The sequence below is a fragment of the Primulina huaijiensis genome, chromosome 14 (assembly GCF_012295235.1).
Source record: "Primulina huaijiensis isolate GDHJ02 chromosome 14, ASM1229523v2, whole genome shotgun sequence".
Lineage (NCBI taxonomy): Eukaryota > Viridiplantae > Streptophyta > Magnoliopsida > Lamiales > Gesneriaceae > Primulina > Primulina huaijiensis.
The window spans coordinates 14460499-14487180 of NC_133319.1; the positions used below are offsets into that span (position 1 = coordinate 14460499).

Genomic DNA, 26682 nt, shown 5'->3' on the forward strand with positions numbered 1-26682 from the left:
ATAATTCTTCAATATTAACCAATTGGCATGATCGATTAGGACATCCTGGTTCAACAATGATGCGAAGAATTATAGAAAATACACATGGTCATCCATTGAAAGACCAGAAGATCTTTCAGAATAATAAGTTTCAATGTAAAGCATGTTCTCTTGGAAAACTTATTATAAGACCATCACCAGCCAAAATCCAAACTGAATCACCAATGTTTCTTGAACGTATTCAGGGTGATATTTGTGGACCAATCCATCCACCATGTGGACCATTCAGATACTTTATGGTATTGATTGATGCCTCCAGCAGATGGTCACATGTATGTTTATTGTCAACTCGAAATGTTGCATTTGCAAGATTACTTGCTCAAATAATAAAATTGAGGAATCAATTTCCCGATTATACAATCAAGAAAATTAGACTTGATAATGCTGGTGAATTTACTTCCCAGACTTTCAATGATTATTGTATGTCTATGGGAATCATTGTTGAGCATCCTGTTGCTCATGTACATACTCAAAATGGATTGGCTGAATCATTGATTAAACGTCTGCAAATGATTGCTAGACCAATGATTATGAAAACAAAGCTCCCTATTTCTATATGGGGACATGCAATTTTACATGCTGCTTCATTAATTCGCATCAGACCAAGTGCATATCATAAATACTCCCCATTGCAGCTTGCATTTGGTAAAGAACCAGACATTTCTCATCTGAGAATTTTTGGATGTATGGTGTATGTGCCTATTGCACCACCTCAACGAAAGAAAATGGGACCTCAAAGAAAGATTGGAATTTATATTGGTTATGATAGTCCATCGATCATTCGATATCTTGAACCACAGACAGGCGACGTGTTCACAGCACGTTTTGCTGATTGTCATTTTAATGAGGAAATCTTCCCAATGTTAGGGGGAGAACAGAAACATACCGAAAAAGAAATTACATGGTATGTATCATCATTGTTACATCTGGATCCAAGAACAAAACAATGTGAAAAAGATGTACAGCAAATTGTGCACTTGCAAAGAATAGCAAATCAAATACCAGATGCATTTGCAGACACAAAAGGGGTAACTAAATCATATATACATGCTGCAAATGCCCCTGCTCGAATTGAAATTCCGAAGAAACAAATTGAAGATAGTCATGATGTCATTAAACGCCTGAAGCGTGGAAGGCCAGTTGGTTCCAAGGATAAAAATCCTCGAAAAAGAAAATTCATAGAGAAACACAATGATCACAAAATAGAGAATGATGTTCCTGAAGAAACACATAATGATCACAAAATAGAGAATGATGTTCCTGAAGAAACACATGATGATGAAAATGTTTTGTCAGAACCACAAACTGACGAGAATCATGAAATCTCTATCAATTATATTAATACTGGAAAAATATGGAACCGAAAAGATATAGAAGAAATTGATGATATATTTTCTTATAATGTGGCAATCGACATCATAAATGATAATGAAGATCATGAACCAAAATCTTTTGGTGAATGTAAAAATCGGCAGGATTGGATAAAATGGAAAGATGCCATCCAGGTTGAATTGGATTCGCTAAATAAACGTAATGTTTTTGGACCTATAGTCCTTACACCTGAAGGTGTAAAACCTGTTGGATACAAATGGGTTTTTATTCGAAAGCGAAATGAGAAAAATGAAATAGTAAGATATAAAGCTCGACTTGTTGCACAAGGTTTTTCTCAAAGGCCTGGAATTGATTATGAAGAAACGTATTCTCCTGTGATGGATGCAATTACGTTTCGGTATTTGATTAGCTTGGCAGTATCTGAAAATTTAGAAATGCGTCTTATGGATGTTGTTACAGCCTACTTATATGGATCACTTGATAGTAATATATATATGAAAATCCCTGAAGGATTTAAGATGCCTGAAGCACAAAGTTCAAAACCCAGAGAATGTTATTCTGTGAAATTACTAAGATCATTATATGGGTTGAAGCAATCCGGCAGAATGTGGTATAATAGGCTAAGTGATCACTTGATGAAAAAGGGATATGTAAATAATTCAATATGCCCTTGTGTTTTCATTAAGAAAACAACATCCGGATGCGTAATTATTGCTGTATATGTTGATGATTTAAACATCATTGGAACAAATAAGGAAATTCAAGAAGTTGTGTCATACTTGAAAGAAGAATTTGAAATGAAGGATCTTGGAAAAACCAAGTATTGTCTGGGTTTACAAATTGAACAAAAAGAATGTGGAATATTTGTTCACCAGACAAATTATACAGAAAAGATCCTTAAACGTTTTAATATGGACAAATCAAATCCTTTAAGTACTCCAATGGTTGTTAGATCATTAAACATAGAAAAGGATCCATTCCGTCCATGTGAAGATGATGAAGATATTCTTGGTCCAGAAGTACCATATCTAAGTGCTATCGGTGCCCTTATGTATCTTACAAATTGTACAAGGCCTGATATATCTTTTGCCGTAAATTTATTGGCAAGATTTAGCACATATCCAACAAAGAGACATTGGAACGGAATTAAACATATATTCCGTTATCTACGAGGAACGACAGACTTGGGACTTTTGTATTCAAAAGATGCTAATCCAAGTATAATTGGTTATGCCGATGCTGGATACTTATCTGATCCACACAAAGCACGTTCTCAAACTGGATATGTATTTACTCGTGGAGGCACTGCAATTTCTTGGCGTTCACAGAAACAAACACTTGTAACAACTTCATCAAATCATGCCGAGATTATTGCACTACATGAAGCAAGCCGTGAATGTGTGTGGTTAAAATCAATGACTCAACATATCCAAATCTCATGCGGATTATCATTCGACGAGAAGCCTGTGATACTATATGAAGATAATGCTGCATGTGTTGCTCAAATGAAAGAAGGATACATAAAAAGCGACAGAACTAAACATATTCCTCCTAAGTTCTTCGCATTCACCAAGGAGCTTGAGAAGAATAAATGTATTGATGTTCGTCACATTCAATCAAGTGAAAACTCATCAGATCTCTTCACAAAGGCACTTCCTACGACAATATTCAGAAAGCACATATATAATATTGGGATGCGCAATCTACGAAATTTGTGAAGAATTGTTCGTGTCAACATGAGGGGGAGTTTACGTGACTGCACTCTTTTTCCCTTACTATGGTTTTTATCCCAATGGGTTTTTCCTAGTAAGGTTTTTAACGAGGCAGTATAAAAACACGTAATGTATACAATCATTATGATCATCATCACAAGGGGGAGTGTTGAAAAATTATTTAAAAATGTGTTAAATATTTGTGTTGAAAATGTGAATGTTGAATGTTGAAAATTAGGTAAAATTAGGTGTTGAATATTGAAAATTAGTGTGTGATGATGTAGGTAATGATGTATTTTATTTTTGGATTATTTGTAAAAATTTTCTATAAATAGATCTCTCATTTGTGAAGAAAATCACAATTGAGTTGAGAGAAAAATATTATAAAGTGTGTAGTGTGATAATTTTGAGAGTTTGAGATTTTTACTTTTTTACCGTAAATTTTTACTTTTTCACAACAATTTTCTTTGGGATTCGTTCTCTATAAAGAAATGATACGGTTTAAACATATAGCTCGCATTTGGTTTCTATTAATAATTCAATCTCTTTTTTTTTGGGTAATTTAATCATTTCAGGGATGACTCTTGTTTTAAAAAAACATTAAACATTTTTTAAAAAAATTTAAACGACAGATTTGGACGTTTTTGGAAAGAGCTTTTATAGTTTTAAGGCATAGTTTGGTACATATGATAGGATAAACGTGTGATATATAATATAAAGATAAGTTAAGGATAAATAATATGTAGGATATTATATTTAATGTTTGGTATGATTTTAATAAGAGTGATTAAATTTATATATTAGATTGTAATGATAAAATTAACCTTATCATAATGAATTTTATAATTTCAAAGTTGTTGCTCGAGTTCATATTTCTTATATGTTCATGCGCCGAGAGTGTTTTCATGATTTATTTATTTTTACCTAATTTTATATATTATATAATATGATAATTGAGCTCTTGATTTTGTGAGTCAAGTCAAGTATCAATTTTTAAGGTTAATCGAGTGATACTAATAATTTTATTGAGATTTATAAAAATCATTTATATAATTATCACGAGTTCATTTATATAATTATCATATTATATATAAATATTTATTTGATGGGGCAGTGAAATGAGAGAACGATAAGGTTTATTATTTTTATATATTGAGGACAATTAAGTCATTTGTGGTGTTTTTATCATTAAATTAAAATTATCACATCTCATAAAATGGATATTTTATCCTTATATAAAATTATTTATCACGGGCCCATGATCTTATCATTGGCTTTCTAAAAAAATAACAAACGTAAGATAAAGATGATTATTTATCAATCCCTCTCTTATTAATTATATCAAACTATACCATAATGTTTGTTGAAAAGAGATTTAANTGTTTGTTGAAAAAAGCTTTAACCACTACACCAATAAAGTTAATTATTAATGATAAATATATATATTTATAGAAAATATATCGGTCGACATGAAATAAAAATTAGTAAAACTCGGACTGCTCAATCGATATGAACTGAAAATCATTCGATACTAGTCTGTATTTACTAAAATTCTGTATAAAACAATTACATAAACTGCAAATCAATCGAAAACAAGTTCAGATGTGATGAAAATAATCAAACTATGTGTAGACATGATTTCATTTAAAAATATCTCAAAACAAATACTGTGAAATGCGCAATTCGGGAAAAAAATGAAAGTTGAGTTCTTGTTTGCTTGCTAAATTGTCGAAGATCGATAGTAAAAAAAAAGACACATATATGAGGTTATAAAAAAAATGAACGAAGAGAGAAAAAACACATAATTACACAAAAACTAATATTTTAAATTATGGGTGATACAATCTTTTTAGTATGAGTGAGTAATCGATAAAAACCAAATCGACCAAACCACATTGTCAAAAATCGAACTGATCGAAATTTTTTATGACTAACTGAATCTACCGATAAAAAATCTATTATCTAATTTATTAACCGAAGTAACCTATTTTCTTTTTTTTTTAAAAAAAATTATGAAGAAATTATTTTGCTCAAATTTGGAAGAAAATTTATTAACTTTCAACTTAAACAAAAGCTACATAATCTCAAAACTTTAAAATTTTCTTGTTTTGATTTAATATTAATGAAATCCTAATATATGAAATTTATTTCTAGTTACAAAGTGACGAACCTTCATTGTCAATATATATATTCCTCAAAGTAATATATGAAATTTGTTTCTAGTTACAAAGTGACGAACCTTCGTTGTCTATATATGTTGTCTATATATGTGTGTGTTGGTGTACCGTTTTCTCGCAACCAAGATGCAATAAAAATTTTAAAATTTTGTTTTAATGTTCAAAATGTTTTTGGGAGTTGTATGATTTAAACCATTCATAAGACATTTAGGCTCTGTTTGGTATGTGTGATGTGATAAATAAATTATTAGTAATTAAATGGATTATAAAATGAAATATATGGATAAATAATATGGTGGGATAAAATACATTATGTTTGGTGTAATTTTAGCATTATAGATTAATTTTGTGTATTAGAATGAAATGACTAAAGTATCTCTACTATATACATTATAATTACCTAACCTAAATATAATAAATAAATAATAATAGTATTAAGAAATAAATAAGTAGGTAATTTTAAAAAAATATTAAAAATTCATTTTTTATTAATTTGTAAACGTTATTTTTTATTATATATTTATTATTCTCATTAATTATAATGATATTATTAATTTAATCAATAATTTAATTCCTATAATTTATTTCTATTTTATAATTAATATAATTGTATATATTATTATTAATTTAACTCTTACTAACCATTATTTTTATTAATCAATAATTTAATTCCTATAATTTCTTTCTGTTTTATAATTAAGAAATAAGAGGAGAAAAATGTAATTTGTTGAGTTTTGATAGGCTATCCCACTTGATTTGTTAGATTAATAATCAAATAGTTATCCACAAAATTGGGTCTTAAACCAGGTCAAAATGATTATTAAAATATCTTAAAATTTTAACCAAACATTGGATAAGTGTTTGACTATTCATCTATCCTTGTTTAATCTATTCAACCAAACATACCCTTAGATTATTTACTTTTATTTTCTAAACACATGATATCAAACTATTCTGGATTTTAAGCAAAAATAGTCCATGTATTTTCCTAGGAACGTTATTCAATCTTCTAATCAAGTCCAGGATCAGTTAGTTCATCTTATTTATCCCACTAGAGATCTAAATGAAGTTTGTGTCGAGATTAAATAGTCAAAATTTCAAAAATCCGACGGCGGCGACGGTGGCGGGGGTGGAAGAGTGCTAGCCGAATGTTTTTTCTTTAAATATGGGATGACCGAAATTTCTTGTGAGGGGTGAAATGAGATAAAATTTTGGTAGTGTGCAAAAGTTATATTATTTCATATAACCCTTGATAACATATTTATAAGTTTTAATTCCTAATTCAATCAGGAATCCAACTTGAATAAGGATACTGTAATTCCTTTATTTTAAATCTCTCAAGCATATAATTAAATTAAAATTATCACCCCAGTGGACCGCCCATACGGCCCACTGCCCCGATCGACCCAAGGCTATCCCGATCTTGGGCTCCCTCAATGGGGCCTTTTCCCTCACGGGCTTTCCATAGGCGTCGTACGGGTTACTCATAGAACGCTCCACACCAGGTTGGTGGAGTGATACCTCCCCAAGTCTCGAACCCATGACCTCCTGGCTTAAGTACATAGTTCAAAGTGACTTGGTACCAATTGAGCTAGTAGCTCAATTGGTACCAGACTTGTGCTGAGTATCTATATATCCATGTGATATCAGGTTCGAGTGTGGGGAGGTACAAACTCCAGTGCATGGGCTGGAGTAGCTTATGAGTAATGATGCATGGGAAAGCCCGTGAGGGTGATAGCCCAGAGTCCAGAGGGGCCAAGGCCCAACAGAGTTCAAAGTAGAGCCCAAGATCGGGATAGCCCATGGTCATTACAATAAAAGGCGCCTTTTATTGTAACGACCCATTACAGGCCCAGTGGGCCGTGCCCCACTGCCCCAATCGACCCAAGGCTATCCCGATCTTGGGCTCTGCTCTATGGGCCTTGGGCCCATCTATGGAACTCTTCCCTCACGGGCTTTCCATAGGCATCGTATGGGTTACTCATAGAACTCTCCAGCCTATGCACTGGAGTCTGTGCCTTCCCAGGATCGAACCTAAGACCACATGGATATATAGGTACTTAGCACAATCCTGGTACCAATTCAGAGCCCAAGATCGGGATAGCCTTGGGTCGATTGGGGCAGTGGGGCACGGCCCACTGGGCCTGTAATGGGTCGTTACAATATATTTTCTGTTCTTGAAAATACAATGCATAATATTATTATTAATTTCTGATAATACAATATATATATATATATATTGATGCTTTAAATTAAATAACTTTTATTTAATTAATTAATCTATTATTGACTCTTCTATAATATTTTATGAGAATTTTGCACTTAGTAGTCATTGGTACTAATATTAATATTTAATAAATAAATTCAAAATTTACAAAATAAATAATTGTGAACTCATTATAATCTCGATCAATAATCAGACAACGTCAATGTATCAAGATACAGTTTCGAAGGACAAAATTTTCCACTGATCCATTTTTTGCAACTGTCAATTTTTTGAGCTCCTTCATTAAAACATGTAGTTCCACTTTCCTACTTAATTAACTATTAAACAAACTTTCACATCTTCCATTAGATCGAATAGACTTATAAACTCCTTTATAATCGATAATGTTTGATCTCCATCAAATTACAGCCGCCAAATTCAACTCCTTGAACTTGACTATCTCAACGAGAACACAAAATCCAATACTTGAGTGACCCTCAATAGTTTAAAGATACAACTAGCCGTGAGTTTACAACATCATGTGCTTTAGAACAACATTTATTCTTATTCGGGTTTACCCTAATTAGCTTCATTATTTTCGTCAACCTCTTGATAAAAAATGTGAGAACTCAAGTCTGATTGCATTCATCGAATTACGGTAAGAATGTCTAATAGCATCTCTCCATGATCCCCTAGATATCTCTGACAGTGTCTGCAAGAACATTAAGTTATAGTTAGAATATAGTACGATCCCTTCAATTCATATACCCCGATCGAATCGACTACTATCGTTATATCAAGATTTTCAAATGAATTCGATATTGATGTGAAGTATCTTTGAGTAATAATAATGACATAATATGTGCAACCGAGGAAACAACTTTCCAAAACGCACATCACTTACTCTAACCAAAGATTCCTTGCACTATTAACTTATCAAATTACTTAGGATATCTTCATCCATAGGCGGGCAGTGAATCTCTGACTACAATGGATTTTCTCATACGTATTTCTAAACTACACCCAACATCATCACTTGGTATCCCTCAACAGAATCGGTAAATAGATCAAAGTATATGCTAGTACGTAGAGCCTCTACGTTGTCTCGGGTCAAATGACTAATGGTATACAACCATAACCGTGGACTATTCTACTTGATAAGTGTAACTACTTGGAAAGTCCGAGGGTGAGTTGTTCAGTGCATCGTCAAATTATCACTCATCTGTATGAATGAACATCTTCATGCTCTTACCAATGAAATATTATGTTTACATCACAAATGTTAGTCTTATGCTCAAGAAATCTCCCAGATTATGCAGAACTTCCTCAGTATATGTTTGGATCGCTGATGAGATATCGGTTCCTTTGCTCTCAGAACAACATCGCTATTGTCGCAATAGACTACGACTGGATCAATTCCTTGAGGAATGACACCCAAATCTTGAACGAAATTCCTCATCTAAACAGTCTCCTTCGTTGCAGCTAATTTAGCTATGTATTCGGAGTTAGTACAGCCATCCAAATCCAGATGTTGATTTAGAATCATCCACATCTGATTGGAAATTGGAGTAAGTATAGCTTTTCAATTTTAATTCTCCACTCTCATAAAATATGAACAAATTCTTATTTTTTCGTCAGTACTTAAGAATATACTTCACGACCTTCCCATGAAATGTATCGGGATTCGACTGATATCTGCTTGAAACATTCGGTGTAAATGCAATATCAAGTCGAGTGGAGATCATACCATAGATAATACTGTCAATGGCATATGCATATGAAATGCAAGTCACAGTTTCTATCTCTTCATCAGTCATAGGGCATATAGACTTAGATAGATTCACACTATGACACATTAGGATATTTCCTATCTTGGAATCCTCCATAGAGAATCTTCTCAGTGTGATATCGATATAAGTAGATGGAGTGAGCCCTAGCATCCTCTTTGATCTATCCCTATAGATGTGTATTCCTAATGCATAGGATATTTCACTCATATCCTTCATGGAAAATTTATTGGCTAACCATATTTTAGTTGAATACAACATCCCTACATCATTCCGAAAGAGTACCATGTTGTAACTTCCGAAAAACCAACCTACGTAAACCACATGCATGCAAATTATTTTAATTGCTTAATTGTTTTATTTAATTGATTTTAAATGCTAGCATGATATTTACTATATGATTAAAGGTATGATTGCATGATTAAATGATAATATGACATGATTACATGAAATTTGAGGATTTTACCCGAATATTCGATACTAGGCAGGGGAAATGAGACCGAGGACGATCAAAACAAGAATATGTATTTTTCATTAAATATTGGTAAGGCTTCCTAACATGACTGAAAATGATTTAATTTTTCTAAAAATATTGGAGTTCAAATTATTTTACGAGTCGAGCTCGATTTTTCCCAAGAAGCCGGTTTTGAGCAAATAAAGAGTTTTAAAAGATCAAAAATAATATTTTTGAGAAACTAATTTTATAAACTTTTATTATTTAATTGAATAAGTGTAATTGGGCCAAAGTTAATTATTTAAAGTAGGCCCAATTATCTTTAAGCTCGCAAGCCTAAAACCAAAGCCTATCAACATGTTGATTAAATTATAAATAAGTACCTAGGGCTTCTTCCACCCCATAATTCATATCATATCAGCCGAAATACACCCTCACACACACCACAAATTTTGAAATTTAGGGAAGGAAGAAAAACTTGGGTTCTTCGTCGTTTGCACAAGGATGACACTAGGCGCTAGGGTTTCATGGCTTGGGGAGATAGGTAGGCTCAGTCATGAGGGAAGCTGCTCCAAAGGCTATAAGAAGTGTTTTATGGATGCTAGCATATCCATTAGTCGACTGGTTCAGGCTGGTATGGACCTAGGGTCCAGCTAGGGTTTTGTGAGCCTTAGTGGTCACGTTTTTGGAGGGTTCAAGGGGTAAAGGCTAGCTGATGTACTTAGGGATCTTTGGGATGAAGTCTATAAGGTTTTAAGAGGGTTTGAGTCATGAGAGGAGCCCTGGAACAGATGGGAATTGATTGAGTCATGGTTATGGTTTTTCATGGAGCATAGGGCACGTTTTGGTCGGGTTTAGAATAAAGGTTGTACGCAGGCTCCTAGGCTCGTACCAGAGGCTTGAGTTATGGTCCTAGAGTGTCCTAGTTAGTATGGAATTATGCGTTAAAAGGCAGAGGGCAAGGGCTAGGGCGCAAGGGGAGAGGCACATGGGTTTGGTGCCATTTCTCAATGGCCTGCATTTATGGTTGTGTGCAGCATGTAATATGGCTCGAGGTGGTCCCGTAGCGTCTGGTCGAGGTCTGGTCGGGGTCTTGTCAAGGTCTGGTCTAGTCTTGGCAGCGCCCGGTTCAAGTTGGAGGGACTTTAGCTCATGGTTGAGGGAAGTTCTTAGGTGGACGAGAAGTTTCATAGGGGCATAAGGGCTTTCTGAGTTTTAATGGGTTCATATGGATTTAATTTAGATTTTATATGGGTTAGATATGTTTTGGTGAGTCATTGTTCGAATTTGGGAAAATTATGTTAAGTTTTGAGTTGATTCGGGTTAAAATGAGGACTTCGGGTTAAGTTTTTAAGTCGAATTGTGAAAATAGGTTTAAAGGCGCATGTTTATGTCTAAGAAATGTTAAGAAGTCTAATTTAGGTTTATATGATGAGTTGGGATAGGCTTGGGCAGTACACTCCCGATGAACATTTATTTTGCGCACATATTAGTATTTAAAGTTTTACGAAATTTTTTAGAGGATTTTCTTATCCAATGACATTGATTACAAAAGACCAAGAATTACATTTAGGGACAACTCCAAGGATAATGCTGTGGGTAAGAGTAAGATTATCAAGGAAAAAATAATCATTAAAGATGTATTGTTAGTTGAAACCTTTGTTACAACCTGATTAGTATTAGCCAAATATGTGATAATGGTTATTCAGTTAATTTCCACAAGCATACATGGACTGTAAATTCCGCAAATGGAAATATTATGTTAATCGAAGAACAAAACACTCACAAGATATGTTTATGGATGTTCGAAGACTTCAACTGCTCCTATGTCACCCCTTCTACCACCACGGGTAGGATCCACTAGAAGATTTTGATTTATACAACTCTTTGTACAAACCCACTCAGCTAGGACTTACTCACTGCCTAAACTGAACTCCTAGCTACGACTGAACGCAGCACCTTCCAGCCAATACTTCTTTAACGTCTATGTGTCAAAGACTACATACACACGTTTAACGTCTTTGTGCAAGATGATATTTGAGTGGTTTTGAGAGTGAGTGTGTGTGTGAGAACTGAACAAGAATGGTCTCACACACTGAGGGAAAATGACTTCTAAACTAAGCTGATACAACGATGAAGAGTCCATCTGGGCTGATTGCTTCTGAAAGCTGATATGCAACTGAGCGTGCCCTTTTCTGTTTTTCTTCTCAACTCTTTTCACTTTCGTATGTGTCTCTCTTATTTGAGTATTCACTGATCTCCTCTTTATATAGGAGGGAAAAGCTGATCGTACAGTGTGACTCAATTATTGTATCCGTTGCATTTGAATCGGCTCCTTGGACTTTGTGCTTCGACTTTTCGACTGCCCTTCTGTAGCGTTTTGTCTTTAATGCTCTGATGCAACGTCCATTATTGTCCTTTGACTGGACAATGGCTTTGTACCTTCTCGCACAGCTGGAATCCATTTACTGTAAGCTTGTCGTGATCGGCAACTGAAAGATTCTGACTGATGCTTTGAACTGGTCAGCTAGACTGATCTTTAGTGGGGCTGGTGAAATCAGTTGACTCGTCAGTTGAACTGATTTCACTCCTTCAGTTGAACTGGTTAGCTGGGTTCTTCGTCAGGTGGACACATCATAGGCTGGCCAGGCTTTTGAGATCTTCTTGGTGAATCACCTATCAGTTTGGACAATGAATTGAACTGCTTGTTTGAAGAACCAGTTAGACTGATTTAGTCTCGGAAATCAGTTGGTTCAATCAGTTGGCATCTCTGATGACTTCAGTTGTGGTTTCGTAAAACTGATTCAAAATACGGTACGTTTGACATAACAACTTTTACTTAGTTGGATACATATTTGAGTTCTCTTCAAAGAAAGGCAAAGTTATGGAAAATTGATCTACAATTATATATTCCAATGGATCACAAGAGCAAAAAATACACCAAGGACTTTACCAATTAAAAATCTACACAATCAGGAAATCCTGAAGAGGAACAACACAAGAAGAACTCTTCAGATCAAGTGTTGAAGGAAGATATCGATCAAGGTGAACAAGAATCCAGCAAAGCTAGACCCTCAACCAGTTCAGAAGAGCAAATTTTGGACCAAATTTAACTTTTAATCACTCAAGCACCAGAAGGTCAGAAGTCAATTGAACTAGTTGAGGAGATATCTTTTGTTAATGTTGATGAAATCTTGAATACAACAACTCAGGCCATTGAAGAGGTACATTTTGAAGAGATTGAGATGTCTATTTTGTCAGAAATGGAAAATGAGGAACATACTGAGGATGTAAGTAAAGTGGTTAAGTCAGTAGAAGTTAAAATTCCTTCAGTTGAAGTTCCTGAAACATTTTTCTTGTCTGGATCTGTGAGGAACCAGTTGACTTTGAACTCTCCAGCAGTTGAAGAGTAAGTTGCATTAGAAAACCAAATGGTAATTCAAGAAACTAAAACTGAAGTTGTTGAAGCACTTGAGCTAGTTAATGTTGCTAGATCGAGCAGCTAGTTGATCATTTTTTTGATCCCAAATCGGATATCATTGCTGAATCACCAGAATTGGAGATATGAGATGGTTTTCCAATGGAAAACATATTCTCAATTCTGAATGGAATAAATTCTCTTTGTCACAAGTCAAGACAGGTCATAAACTGACTGCTACAGATGTTGAAAACTTCAAAGACAAAGTTGTCAAGGATATCAAGAATCTATCCAAAGATGTCAACTCCTTGTTCATTCAACTAGAATACATGAGAAAGAACCGCGTCTCAATGTCACAACTATCAAGTTCTCTTGATGCTCTCACTCGGAAGATGGACCTAGTTCATTAAAATTTAAATTTAAAAATTGATTCAATTCACTAAATATTAAGCCAGGTTAGATACTATGTAAGCCCAGATGACTTCAGTTGTGCACATTATGAAAAGATATGTGGTTGTTCCCGATGTTAACAAAAATGGGGAAGAAAAGTTTAAAGAAAAGTCTAAATCTGAATCTACTGCAAAGAGATCTGACACAAAGGGTGAAGACATGAAACAACAGATAGTTGATATTATTTATCATATTTATCCTAAATTGTTGGAACAGTTTTTTCATTTTATCAGTTTCAGAAACTCAGTTTATCAGAATTGCTTCTTGCCTAAATTGGATGTAATGCTTAATTTTGTCAAACACAAAAAAAGGAGAAATTGTTGGAACATAACATATATGTTTTGACGCTAACAAATAATTAAGACAAAACTGATCTAAGCTGCAAACCAAACAGAATTGGCTTTGTCTATAAGCTAAACTGATTTACATAAACTGGAGTAGTCAAACATAACTAAATCAGACCTAAACTGAAATATATCTTAAACACTCTTATCAGTTTATCATTTATCATCATTCAGTATCAAGGACATCAGTTTACACCAGAGGGATAAACCGATTTTTGGATAAGTTTTTCCGTACCTTGCTGACACAGCCAGAATCAACCACATTACATTTTGTATGGAATTTAGGAATGATGACCTGGACAAAAGATGCAGTAATGCCTATGTTATTTGAAACAGATCCTTTTTGAAGTTTGTGAACGTTGCAGTTCGGAATCTATAAATAGAGATGCAGATCAGTTGAGAAAAGTTTACCGAAGTCAACAAAGTCACGAGACCAAAGGTTATACACCTACAACAACCAAGTCTCAAGCTTTCATGTTCAAGAAAAACTGCTCATAAACTAAGGCACACTTTACAAGTATTGTATATGATTATTGAAGATCATTAAGTGCAAGGAATTCTTTGTATTCGAGAACAGTTCGTATATTGTTTCTTCGTTCAGTCGAGTAGACTAGGATTTTCAGTTTTGGTAGTGTTAAATCCAAACTGAATTGAGTGTTTTCAAATTTCTAGTAAAGACCAAAGGCTTCTAGTGTGTGCCTTCCCAAAAGGAACAAGAGGTGACGTAGGAGCTTGAGTTCTCCTAAAATCCAGAAACAAACTTGCTTACATTTTGCTTTCAATTTAACATTCAGTTTACATAATCAAACCATTATTTGAATTGTTCTAATTTGTCAGTTTGGCTTCTTTCCGCACATATTTGGACAGCCAATAGACATTGACAATCGAGAATACCGAATTCAGTTTCTAACAAGACTAAATTATTTTTTAACAAAGAAATTTAGGTAGTGTTTATTCAACCCCCTTTCTAAACACTTCAATGGATCCTATCACTAACAAGTATTATCAGAGCGGGTTTTCTCGATGCCAAAGAAGAGGTTGATTGGAAAATCATAATGCAGACTCATCTGCCAGCCCATGACGATGACATGTGGTACGTCATTACTAACGGACCAATCAAAATCATGAGGCCAACATTGCAGTATTCATTCCAGATGGTGTACCACAACTGTCAAAGAAACCACGATCAGAAGGGACTACTGATGACAAAAAGAAGGCAAACCTGGATAACGTGGCAAAGGACATATTATACAAAACTCTTGACAAAAACACATTCAGTAAGAACAAGATGTGTGCCACTACAAAAGAAATATGGGACAAGTTGATTCAGCTCTATGAGAGAAATGATCAGAAAAAGAGAACAAACTCACAGCAGCCATGCAGAAATTTCGAGAACATCAAGAAGAATCCCGAAGAGTCTTTAAATGGCTTTGATGAGAGATTCAGTAGTATCATCATTGAGTTTGCAGCTCTTGGAAAATAATACACCAACAAAGAAGTAATCTTAAAAGTTATGAGAGCCCTTCCAATGGAATGAGATGTAAAGACGATTATCATAAGGGAATCAAAAGATCTAAACAAGTTGAAGCTACATGAATTTTTTGTTGAATTAAAGGCATATGAGGTTGACCTGGAAACCAGAAACGGAGAGCAATATAATTCTAACCATCTAACGAAATCTATTATTGTGACCACTACTATTAAACAACTAAGAAATGATGCAATGTTATTGTTTGTAAAGAATTTTTCGAAGTTCATGAATAAGAACCACATAACATTTCCCTAATCGAAATTATAAGGAGTCACCATCTAGTGACATGACGTGTTTCAACTGTGGGAAGACTGGTCACTTCATTTTTTATTTAAGCCAAATAGAGATGATTATAAGAAGAAAGGAGACAAGAGAAATGGCTAGAAGTCTCGTAAAGATTGTAAGACAATGGTTGCTGAAGAGAGTAAAAGAAAGTGGACAGATTCTAGTTCCGAGTCTTATGTCTCAGAGATCCATGATAGTGATGTTGAATAAGTTCAGTGTCTCATTATTGATGTTGATCCGGACATGACTACTGATGAAGTATTCGATTTTGACTCAAATAATTTTTGACGAGATCATTTAGTTAAAGCATCACATGAAATGTTTGAGGAGTACTTGAAGCTTGCTTAAACATTTGAGGAAGTCAAAACTGGGAAAAAAAGAAAAAAGAAAAAGAAGCTTAACTGCTAAGATCAATAATCCCATTTATTCGTAAAAGAACAATTGTGACAAACTCATAGCTGAAGTGACTAGGTTAAAGACTGAGAATCAGAGGACCAGTGTTGATTAACAGTTGCTATTGATTGAAAATCAAAAATTTTCTTTACTAGTAAAAGCATGTAATAAGTCTTTTGTTTCATTAGAGAAAATGCAAGAGCTACGGAAGCAATCTAGAGATAGAACTGGTCTCAGATTCAATAGCAATGAAGGTACTTCTGAAACTAGTACAAAACCACATCTGAATATATGCAAATAGAAGTATATTCACTTTTTAATATCCAATACGGTATATGTACATGAGGAACCTAAAGTTCAAGTTGGAAATAATCTAAATCAGATGAACAAAGGTTGGGATTTTGGACTTGGATATGTTCAGGCTGAGAGGGTAACTTATTTGAATACTGGATCCAGTGGAGGATCAGTTTCAAGAGAGCACGCCACAAAGAAGGCCAAGAATTATAGATTCCCGAACAGTAGACCTGTTCAGAAGACATACATACTGGAGAAAAGACACAACAAGGGAGGACAACATCATTGAGTGCATTTTGTGAAGAATAGTGCCATATCTTATGTTGAACACATCTCAGAAGTTACTCGAAGTACAAGACTCTTTCGGGTCGTACAAGTGTGAGTTTCTAAGGGACTAATCAAGCTTGCACTCAGATAGATTGGGTACCAGTTACTAAATATTTTGTTTGCAGGAAATAAAGATCTCTACTGATATAAGAAGATCAACCTGGTATCTGGAAAATGGATGCTCAAGAAACATGACTGTACAAGAGAAATTACTTTCAGAAGTTATCATATGTAACAAATCCGTGGAAATATTATCATTAACGATGTGTTATAATCTGATCAGTATCACTCAACTATGTGATAATTGATATTTGGTATAATTTTGGAAGCACATGTGAATAATTAAAGTTACTGATTCTAATATTCTCTTGCAAGGAATTACAAACAAAAATACTTATAAGATTAATGGAGAATGTGTTCAACCTGAAAATCCTACATGCTTTGTTACATCATCATATGCTAAATAGTGGCTATGGAATAAAAATTTGAATTATTAAACTTCATATCTATTAATAACTTGCGCAAAATGAATCTGGTTGATGGATTGCCTGATATAAAATTTGTTAAGAATCATGTTTGTTCAGCATGCCAACTAGATAAACAAGTAAAATCTATCTTCAAGAATAAAGGTGGTAAACAAACATCTAGATGCTTAGAATTATTACACATGCTTTATTTGGACCAATACTCTTAATGAGTTTATGGGAATGAAGTATGCATTGGTCATTTTTTTATGACTTCTCCAGATTTACATGAGTAATATTTCTTAGTAGTAAGGATCATACATACTCTCAATTAATTAAAATTTTAAATGTGTGCAAAATGAAAAATCAATTTCAGTAATCAATATCCAAAGTGATCATGGTATTGAATTCATTAATAAATCTCTTGATATATATTTATCAGAACAGAGAATTCAGCAACAAGAACCCCTCAACAAAATGGAGTTGCAAAAAAATAAACAGAACACTGAAAGAAACAACACGAAAATGCTTGTTGAATCAAGTATTTCACAATGGTTTTGGGCAAAAGCAGTGGATACTGTCAGTTATACTCAGAACCGGATTATGATCAATAAGAAAACTGGACAGATACCGTGTGAAATATGGAATATGAGTAATCCAAATATTTCTTATTTACATATTTTTGGATGAAAATGCTATATCCATAACAATGGTGAGAATCATTTAACAACTTTCGATTCAAAATCAGACACTAATATATTTCTTGAGTATTCATCAGTAAGTAAAGCATTCAAAGTGTTCAACAAGAAAAAATTTAATGTTTAAGGGAATGTGTATGTAGTCTTTGATGAATCTTTTATTACTACTGAGAAATATAACATGCATGAGTTAAATATTGTAATGGATAATATTAAGCTAGAAGAAGAAAGTGAAGATGATGTGTCCAAAAGATCTATTCAAAATGTAAAAACAAACATTAATAGATCAAGATGGATACATCAAATCAAGCAGTTTAATGATTGTCAGATAAAGTGACAAGCACAACATCCTATCAACTCTCAATTGACAAAAATATTTTTTAAAATGTCAAAGAGTCAATCAATTTTTCAGAAACTAAGAGCCGAAACCGTAAAAAACAAAGAAACATTATATGTGAATTTAATGCATCTTATGATGAAGAGAGATTGTCAAGTATAAATACGCAGATTCAAAAGACATATTACAATGATTCGGTTAACAAGATTCAAACATTTAATCTACATATATACAAGATCTCGAGCACATTGACTCTTTATAAGATATCAAGCTGCTCATTTAGCACACGACTATTTGTTAATATCAGATCATCTCGTGCTACCCCACCAACTATAGCCGTCCAAAGCTGACTGTTGGAAAATGTGTTCTTTTTGATGAACCAAGTGTTCTTAACCAAGACATAATAACTTCTTGTGTGGAATTGATACTAAGAGTTCGACGTAGACAGCGTGATAAGTCTTAATCGAAATGAGTTTATACAAAAACCGTATAAACTAAAGTCTTTTAATAAATTTTTTTTAAGTGAAAGAAATAGTGACACATTATTGTTTTTCTACGAACATCCATAAAATTATGTATCTCTTATTTACACATTTTATCTTGTTTGCATGCTTATTTCAAGCCAACTTGTTAACCACTGCTTGCATTGAATATATAATTTATCATTGAATTTAACTAGACTGTTTTTCGCATTCAAAATCATCTTAAGTGGTCCAGTTAAACCTAACCGTACAAAAAAAAGTTTTAACTAATAACTATTAAAAATAGCAAAAAATTTACAAGAAATTTTAAAAGAGATTATTCACTCCTTTTAAATTGTACTTTGATTCCAACATATATTACTTGTCTATTTAGCACAATAACTAAAGAGTACCATAGAGATCAGAGAATAACGGATATTCAGATTTACGACGTCGGTAAAAGTAAGTTTAATGATAAAGAGAATCAAGGATAAATCCGATAATTTATTTCTTGGTCATATTCTAACAAAATTCCGTAACTAAAAGGAACTTATACATCACAAAAATTTGAATGATTTAACAAGCGATACATTTTTTTGAGGTTTAATACCTATCGATTTCATGTAACTTTATATGCAGAGTATCGGGAAGAACAGTTCTTCCAAATTTGCCTCGAAATCACAAGCGAAACACGTGCCTCTCTCAATCCAGTAATCGAGAAGAAGACGAGATAATACAAACCAACTCCAGAAACAGAATGGGCGCTTAGTATACGGATTTGCAATATAGCACATACCAGAGGACGATGAAATTCGGGTTGATGAAACTTCGAATCAATATGCAGAAGTTTCTCCGCTTGCCTGGTCATATTTCTAAGCTGTGCCAAATATCTTTACTTGATCATCGTAGCCTGATAACCATATTGCCAAGGTGAAGCAGCCATGTCCAAGATCCAATTAGACACCTATTGAATGACAAGATTTTTTATTGCCTCCAATTTCTCTACAGTTCCGTTTGATGCAACTGGTAATGCATACTGGTCAGCAACCGAATTGTCACCACCATTTTCAGTTACGTGAAATTGGTGGTTAGCTGAATTGGAGATAACAGAGCTGTGTTTGCCCTCAAAGTACGAGGAGTGTGGGAAGTACTCAGCACATCTAGCCTTCCATCCTACAAAGCATAACAATCGAGGTCACATGCAGGTAAGATTTTTCTTAATCTTGTAAAATTATAAGAGGCTTCCATTATTTTGCGTTATAATTCGACTGTTCATTGAGGTAGTTTTGAATCACTCAAATTTGAATGGCACCAGTTAACACAATTACATAGGAAGCATATACTTGAATAACTTGTCCCCGTGTATTGTGACACTCAAAAACTCAAGAAGTCGATCTATATATGTTCTTGTAAACATATACATCTCAACCTTAAGTAGGTAGCACAAGTTCAATTAGTCATGAATATTTGTATCCTTACTTAAAACAGATTCGGGACCTAAAATCTGGTATACAGCTCAACTATATGAGTTCCCAATTTCAGTCTCGCACTCCGATAACAAGTCATATTTCAGCATTCTACAGGATGTATCATTGAGCAAACGTTTTGAAGCAAATTTCATCATGTGGATACGAGACAATAGTAAAAAACCACGAGACTACAGTCAAATGTACAAGGACTCTATACAGAGCTACAAGGGCGATGCAGTCCATACTAAAATATCAACAATTTTACTCTGGGCGTCTGATACTCCTTGTGATAAGAACAGAAATTATAAGGCTATAATCCACAGGATCCACAGACTTAACAATGACTTACTTGATGCAGCACTATGGTCATCAAGAGTCAACTCTAGTAATATATGAACTCTAATGCAGTCCTTTAGTCTCCAGTTTCTGATAGACCCAAGTGCTCCATTTCTGAGAGGGAGAAAAATGCTACTCAATCGCACAGGAAATTGTGGATTGATGGTTTAAAATACATTTCAATAAAGCAACTTAGCAGCATACGGTGAAACTAGGTTGTTGGGTGATTCTTCTATCAAGTTAATAGCCTCATTCTTCTTGTTTGGCTCAATAACAAAAATCATTTCAGCTACAGCAGCTCTGTGCCTCAATGAATCTGTCAAAAATTAATAAAAAATGTAATAATATGAAAGAATGTAATAATCAATATTCAAACAAAGCTGTTAAATTATGACCTTTATGTGCCTCAAGGAAAAGGGTGTTTGCCTCAGCAAGAGATTTTCCATGCAACTGACTGCAAAACAATGGAAGTGAACAAATCCAAGATCACACTCAGTGCACTAATAAAAGTAAAAATCAGGCGGCAGAGATACACCCAACAAGTGAAGGGAAAAGTAGACATGAAAAAGTACCTAAATAAAGGACGCTCAGCTTCTAAAACACCGCATACAAGTTTTTCGGCATCAGTTACTGGAGCTGGTATGGTTCCCACTTTATGGAAGAATTTTATCTGCAAAAAGCAAGTACTAAGTACAGCAAACAGCAAATCATTCCATCTGGAATCATAAGAAAGTGAAATAAAATTTAGCAAAAACGCAATGAACATATAAGAAAAAAAGTAATTCATACGAACACATTATATTGGTGAAAATGATCCAATAGATATCTACCATACCAGGCATCGATGTGTGTCTGAGTCCTCGGCATCCAAATGCTGCAGATGCTTTACTGCCTGTGCAAAATAATGAGATGATTTTCATCAATCCCCAAATTTAAAAAAAGACGAAGCATCAAACGAAAATAATCCGGAGGCTGAGGCAGCCCAATGTTAGGTTACTTAGAGGAAGGAAAAAAATTAAAACAGTGTCACCCATCATGATGCACACAAGGTACAATTACTGCAGGATGAAATCAATAAAACAGGTAAATAATGGCTGCCAGGATAATTTTAGAAAAAAGTCTGCTACAGAGTTTTGAAGTAAATACTTCACCTACAATGCAAGTAAAATTTTCTGCTTTCTTATATAAACTTCAAAGGAGAGCAGATGTGTCTCGAAAGAATTAGATGAGTGTTTCTGAAGTAGCTTCAAATACTTTGTAGCTTCCATCAGGGGATCTTCAACCTACAAGTATAAATGACAGTATTATAGGTCCATATCACTTTTGTCAAGTGTATTTCAATAATTTATTACTAATTATTAACTGAGACGGGTGGATGTCAGCTAGCTTGGTGCATAAATGCGATACTAAAATTAATCTCAAATCTCCCACTTGGATAACTAATAAACAAGTAGATAAAAAATATTAGATGAATTGTTTTTCCACAACAATGCCAAGACTTCAAAAGTCCAACAACTTTTAGTATCCAAATTAATGAGTATTACTTAAATTTCCTTAATACTTAAATATTATTTGTTGATAAGTTTGTCATGATAATTATTATTAATTCTTAGTTTATCTCTCAGTTTATCCTACTTCGTTTAAAATAGAGATTAGGTGGTTATCTTATCTTATAGATACAGAAATCTTCTATAAATCTTGAGGACACCAGATAATATTTTTTGAAGTTTTTTGTTCTAGTCATTGAATAACAAAAATCATGTCGTCCACTGCATCTCATTTCTCTTCCTGGTTGTTAGCTTTTATGGTATCAGAGAACAATTAAAGGCTACAATCAGTTAAGGTAAACCGATGGCCAAGATGGCCTTTTCCGGAGTCGGCGGAGGATCGAATTCTGAGACTCCTTCGAAAGTCCTTCCACCGGCTCCCACTGCTACGTTTGAATCCACATCCCTACAAATCACGAATCACACATCCGTCCAAATGGTGATTCGAGGGAAAGGGAAGTTTGGATATCTCGATGGGTCGATTCCCCAACCATCGTCCGCTGATCCCACTTATCAAAATTGGCATGTTCATAACTCAATGGTTATGGCATGGTTAATTAATTCGCTGGAAGAAGGAATTGGCGACACCTATCTCTCCCATCTCACGGCTAAGGACATATGGATGCCGTAACTTTGGCATTCTCCGACCTTGAAGATTCCACTCAGGTGTTTGAACTCCGTGATCAAACACGAAACCTGAAACAATACAATAACACAATATTTTAGGCCCTTGAGAGACTCTGGCAAGAATTAGATTTATTCACTGCTTGTGAATAGAAGGATCCAGATGATGGTATTCTGTATCACAAGATGCTGGCTAAAGAACGTGTTTATGATATTTTATCAGGCCATAAATCGAGAATCAGATGAAGTCTGTGGTCGAATTCTTGGTTTGAAACCACTGCCCTCTATAGATGAACTCTTCGCAGAAGTTCAAAGGGAGGAAAGTCGAAAAAGGGTCATGCTTTCTGATGTGTTACCTGGTCCAGAAAAATATAGCCCTTGTGACCCGCAGTCCAGAAGGCAAAGATGACCCTCGAGTGAAGAATCGTAAATCTTGGTGAGCGCATTGTAAACAGCCATATCACATAGTTGATACTTGCTGGAAAATTCATGGGAAACCAACAAATTGGGTTCCTAACAAGTTCAATAATTGTAAAAAAAAGGGGTTTCAGGCGGCTGCCTCCCCAAAGGGAGACGCATCTAAGTCCGATGCGATGTTTTCCAAGGCGCAAATTGAACAACTTTGCAAACTGAACTTCTCTCTAGCTCGCAGTTTCCTCTTCAAACTTGGCTGCCAATGGTACCACATTCATGCTCTCAGTGATCTAACTACCAAAGGTGAGATTTAGAAAATTGTTTCAGGGGCTTCGGATCATATGTTGTCAAATAAGAAATTTTTTCAACTTGCCTTCCCTGTGAGGATGATAAGAGGGTTAAAATCGCAGATGACTCTTATACTGTTGTCGCGGGTGTTGGTACAGTCCCTTAATTCTTCCATCATCCTCAAGGATGTTTTACATGTGCCTAATTTATCATGCAATCTACTTTCAATCTGCAAACATACAAGAGATTTCGAGTGCTTGGTTTATTATACACCAATACACCATCTATTTGTATTTTTCAGGATCGGATTTTGGAGAATCGGATTGGCAGTGCTGAGGCAAGGTCTGGGGGCTCTATTACTTTCAGGATGCATCTTTCATGAGAAACTTTGTACAGACAGCTACTGGACCTTCTTCACTTTCTCGCAAACACCATATAATGCTCTTACATTGTAGGCTAGGTCATCCAAATTTCTTGTATTTAAGACGTTTATTCCCTTCTTTTTTTTCGAAATAATGATTTATTTTTCAATGTGAGATTTGTCAATTATCGAAACATACTCGTGTCCTTTTCCTCCCCACTCGTATCAGCCCTCTAAATTGTTTGCTTTGATTCATAGTGATGTTTGGGCCCTTCCCGTGGGTACTACTTCTAATAGATGTTGGTTTGTCACCTTTATTTGTTATCATACTCGTGTTTGTTGACTTTAACTTTTGAAAGAAAATAAGAGGTTGGGCAAGTGTTTCGTAATTTTTATTCCCACTAATAGGTTTTTCTCGAACTTAGAGCTTAAAATCTTTGGTTGCTTCTCGTTTGTCCATGTTCATGATCAAAATCGTGGAAAATTGGATCCTCAGTCACATAATTGCCTTTTTTTGGGTTACTCTTAAACTCAGAAAGGGTATAAGGTGCGAGTGCTCTTCTATTGACAGAAGAAAATATTTTATATCTCGGGATGCCACCTTCTTCGAATCAGAGCCTTTCTACCCAAAACAATCATCAACTCCTCATGGTAAGCGGGAGAACTCGTCCTTCCCTATTCCGAGACTAGTTCTTCCCAACGCCTAGGAATATAATTGGGTTCTCCCCTTTAGTGATCTGCTTTAGAGCCCAGTACTCCCATTCTGAAACATCCTGTTTGTCAGCCCGATATTCCTAATTCCCCTACTTTCGGACAGTCCATGGCAGGGGGAGATTTAGTGCAGCCGTTTCCCAAGCATTTCTCATGAAAGAAACATCCAAAAAAGGAAATAGAACCAGTGCTCCTTGACATCCATTTCTCCAACTCGGATTCTGAGTCTCATGATGACATAGATGTGATGCAGAATAATACTTTCCAGAACTTTGATGTACCAATTGCATTACGAAAGGGGACCAGCTCGTGTGCACAACATCCAATAGCCAAGTACGTGGCATACAGACATCTATCAGCTTCGGTTAAGGCACTAATCTCAAATCTAACAGGTACTCAAGTCCCAACCACAATACAGGAAGCTTGGGCTCATCCCAAATGGAAGAAAGCTGTCCTAGAAGAGATGCACGCAATTGAAACAAATGAGCGCGGAAACTTGTTCATAAACCCAAGGAAGGTATCAGTTGGATGTAAGTGGGTATTTACCATTATATACAGGGCTGATACTTCGATTGAATGATACAAAGCAAGATTGGTTGCAAAGCGATATACACAAACCTATGGGGTTGATTATCAAGAAACCTTTGCACTAGTTGCCAAGATAAATACAGTAAGAATGTTACTGTCCTTAGCTGCAAATCTAGATTGGCCACTGTACCAGTTGGATGTAAAGAATGCATTTTTAAATGAGGATCATGAGGAGGAGGAATACATGGAATTGTCACCAGGTTTTGATGAGGAAAGGAAGAAGGGTAAGGTACGTAGGTTGATGAAGTCATTGTACGAAATGAAACAATCTCCACAAGCCTGGTTTGACAGATTTACTAAGACAATCTCGTTGACTCGTCAGTTGAACTCCGATATTGATCACCACCAGGCCGATATTGATCATACATTGATCTATAAACATAAAAATGGCAAAAAAATCTTCTTATTGTATATGTGGATGATAATGTCCTTAAAGGTGATGATCAAGAAGAAAATGGAGAGGCTGAAAATAAGGCTTGCAGCTGAGTTCAAAATGAAGGACCTAGGAAAGTTGAGGTACTTTCTTGGTATGGAAGTAGCTAGGAACAAACATGGAATTTCAGTGTCTCAACTTAAGTATGTATTGGACCTTCTAAAGGAGACAGGAAAGATAGGATGTAAACCAGTTGATACACCCATGGATCCCAATCTGAAGCTGGGCGAAACCATGAACAATAATCCGGTAGAAAAAGGAAGATATCGTCTAGTTGGTAAACTAATTTAGACCCTTGTTTGAAAATTGACATATTATCGAACAGGCCTATTCAGACCCTTGTTTGAAAATTTTGTCGGCAAGCTGGGATTGTACAATTTATACACTCCAACTTGAGGGGGAGTGTTGATAAGTTTGTTACGTCATATTGTATTTTCTGAAGTTTTTTGTTCCAGTCATTGAATAACAAAAATCATGTTGTCTAGTGCATCTCGTTTCTCTTCCTGATTGTTAGCTTTTATTAATTATCATCATTCAACCACAACAATCTAAATTTAACTAAAAATTTAATTTATAAATATTTTAATAATTTAATTAAGGACTACGAAAACAGTTTTCATTTCAAATTTCCTTGTATGATGCTTTTACGCATATATAAGCATGTATTCAATGTCTAGTTTTATATCAATGATTAATGCATAAGACAAACTATGCTGATTTAAGAAATTTGAAGGTCTCAGCTACACAAAGCCATGAATTAAAACTCATTCAAGCCATGAATTCAAAGCTGAATTTGAAGAGCCATAACAGCCCTTTTAATGGTGTTTAAAGCCCTTAAGGAGGCCATAAACATGGTGGTAATGGCCTTGAATGACAGCCTATTCACCTCCTCTCCATGAGCCTATAAATAGTGATCAAAGGGTAAGAGGAATCACACCTTTCAACAGCTATTTTCGAAATCTGCAGTAGCTCATTCTTGGCCATTTTCGAAACACCTGCAACAGCCGACTTCTTGTCCAGTTCAAGGCAATCCAACAGCTTTCGTGTTCGAATTTTCAGTTGTTCTTCCCTCAAATTTTGGAAGATAATAATCAAGTAAGTGGGCTCTTGCTATACTATTACGTACACTTGCATTTCATAAGTCTACTACTTGATATATATATCCACATACTTGTTCTTCATAGGTATGTCCACATTTGCTT

At 34.8% G+C, this 26682-nt stretch overlaps 1 pseudogene; it reads right to left on the reverse strand.

Moving 5' to 3' along the window:
- Nucleotides 1-19245: 19245 nt before the first annotated feature.
- LOC140957871 (N-terminal acetyltransferase A complex auxiliary subunit NAA15-like) overlaps nt 19246-26682 on the reverse strand; it is a 34999-nt pseudogene continuing 27562 nt past the window's right edge.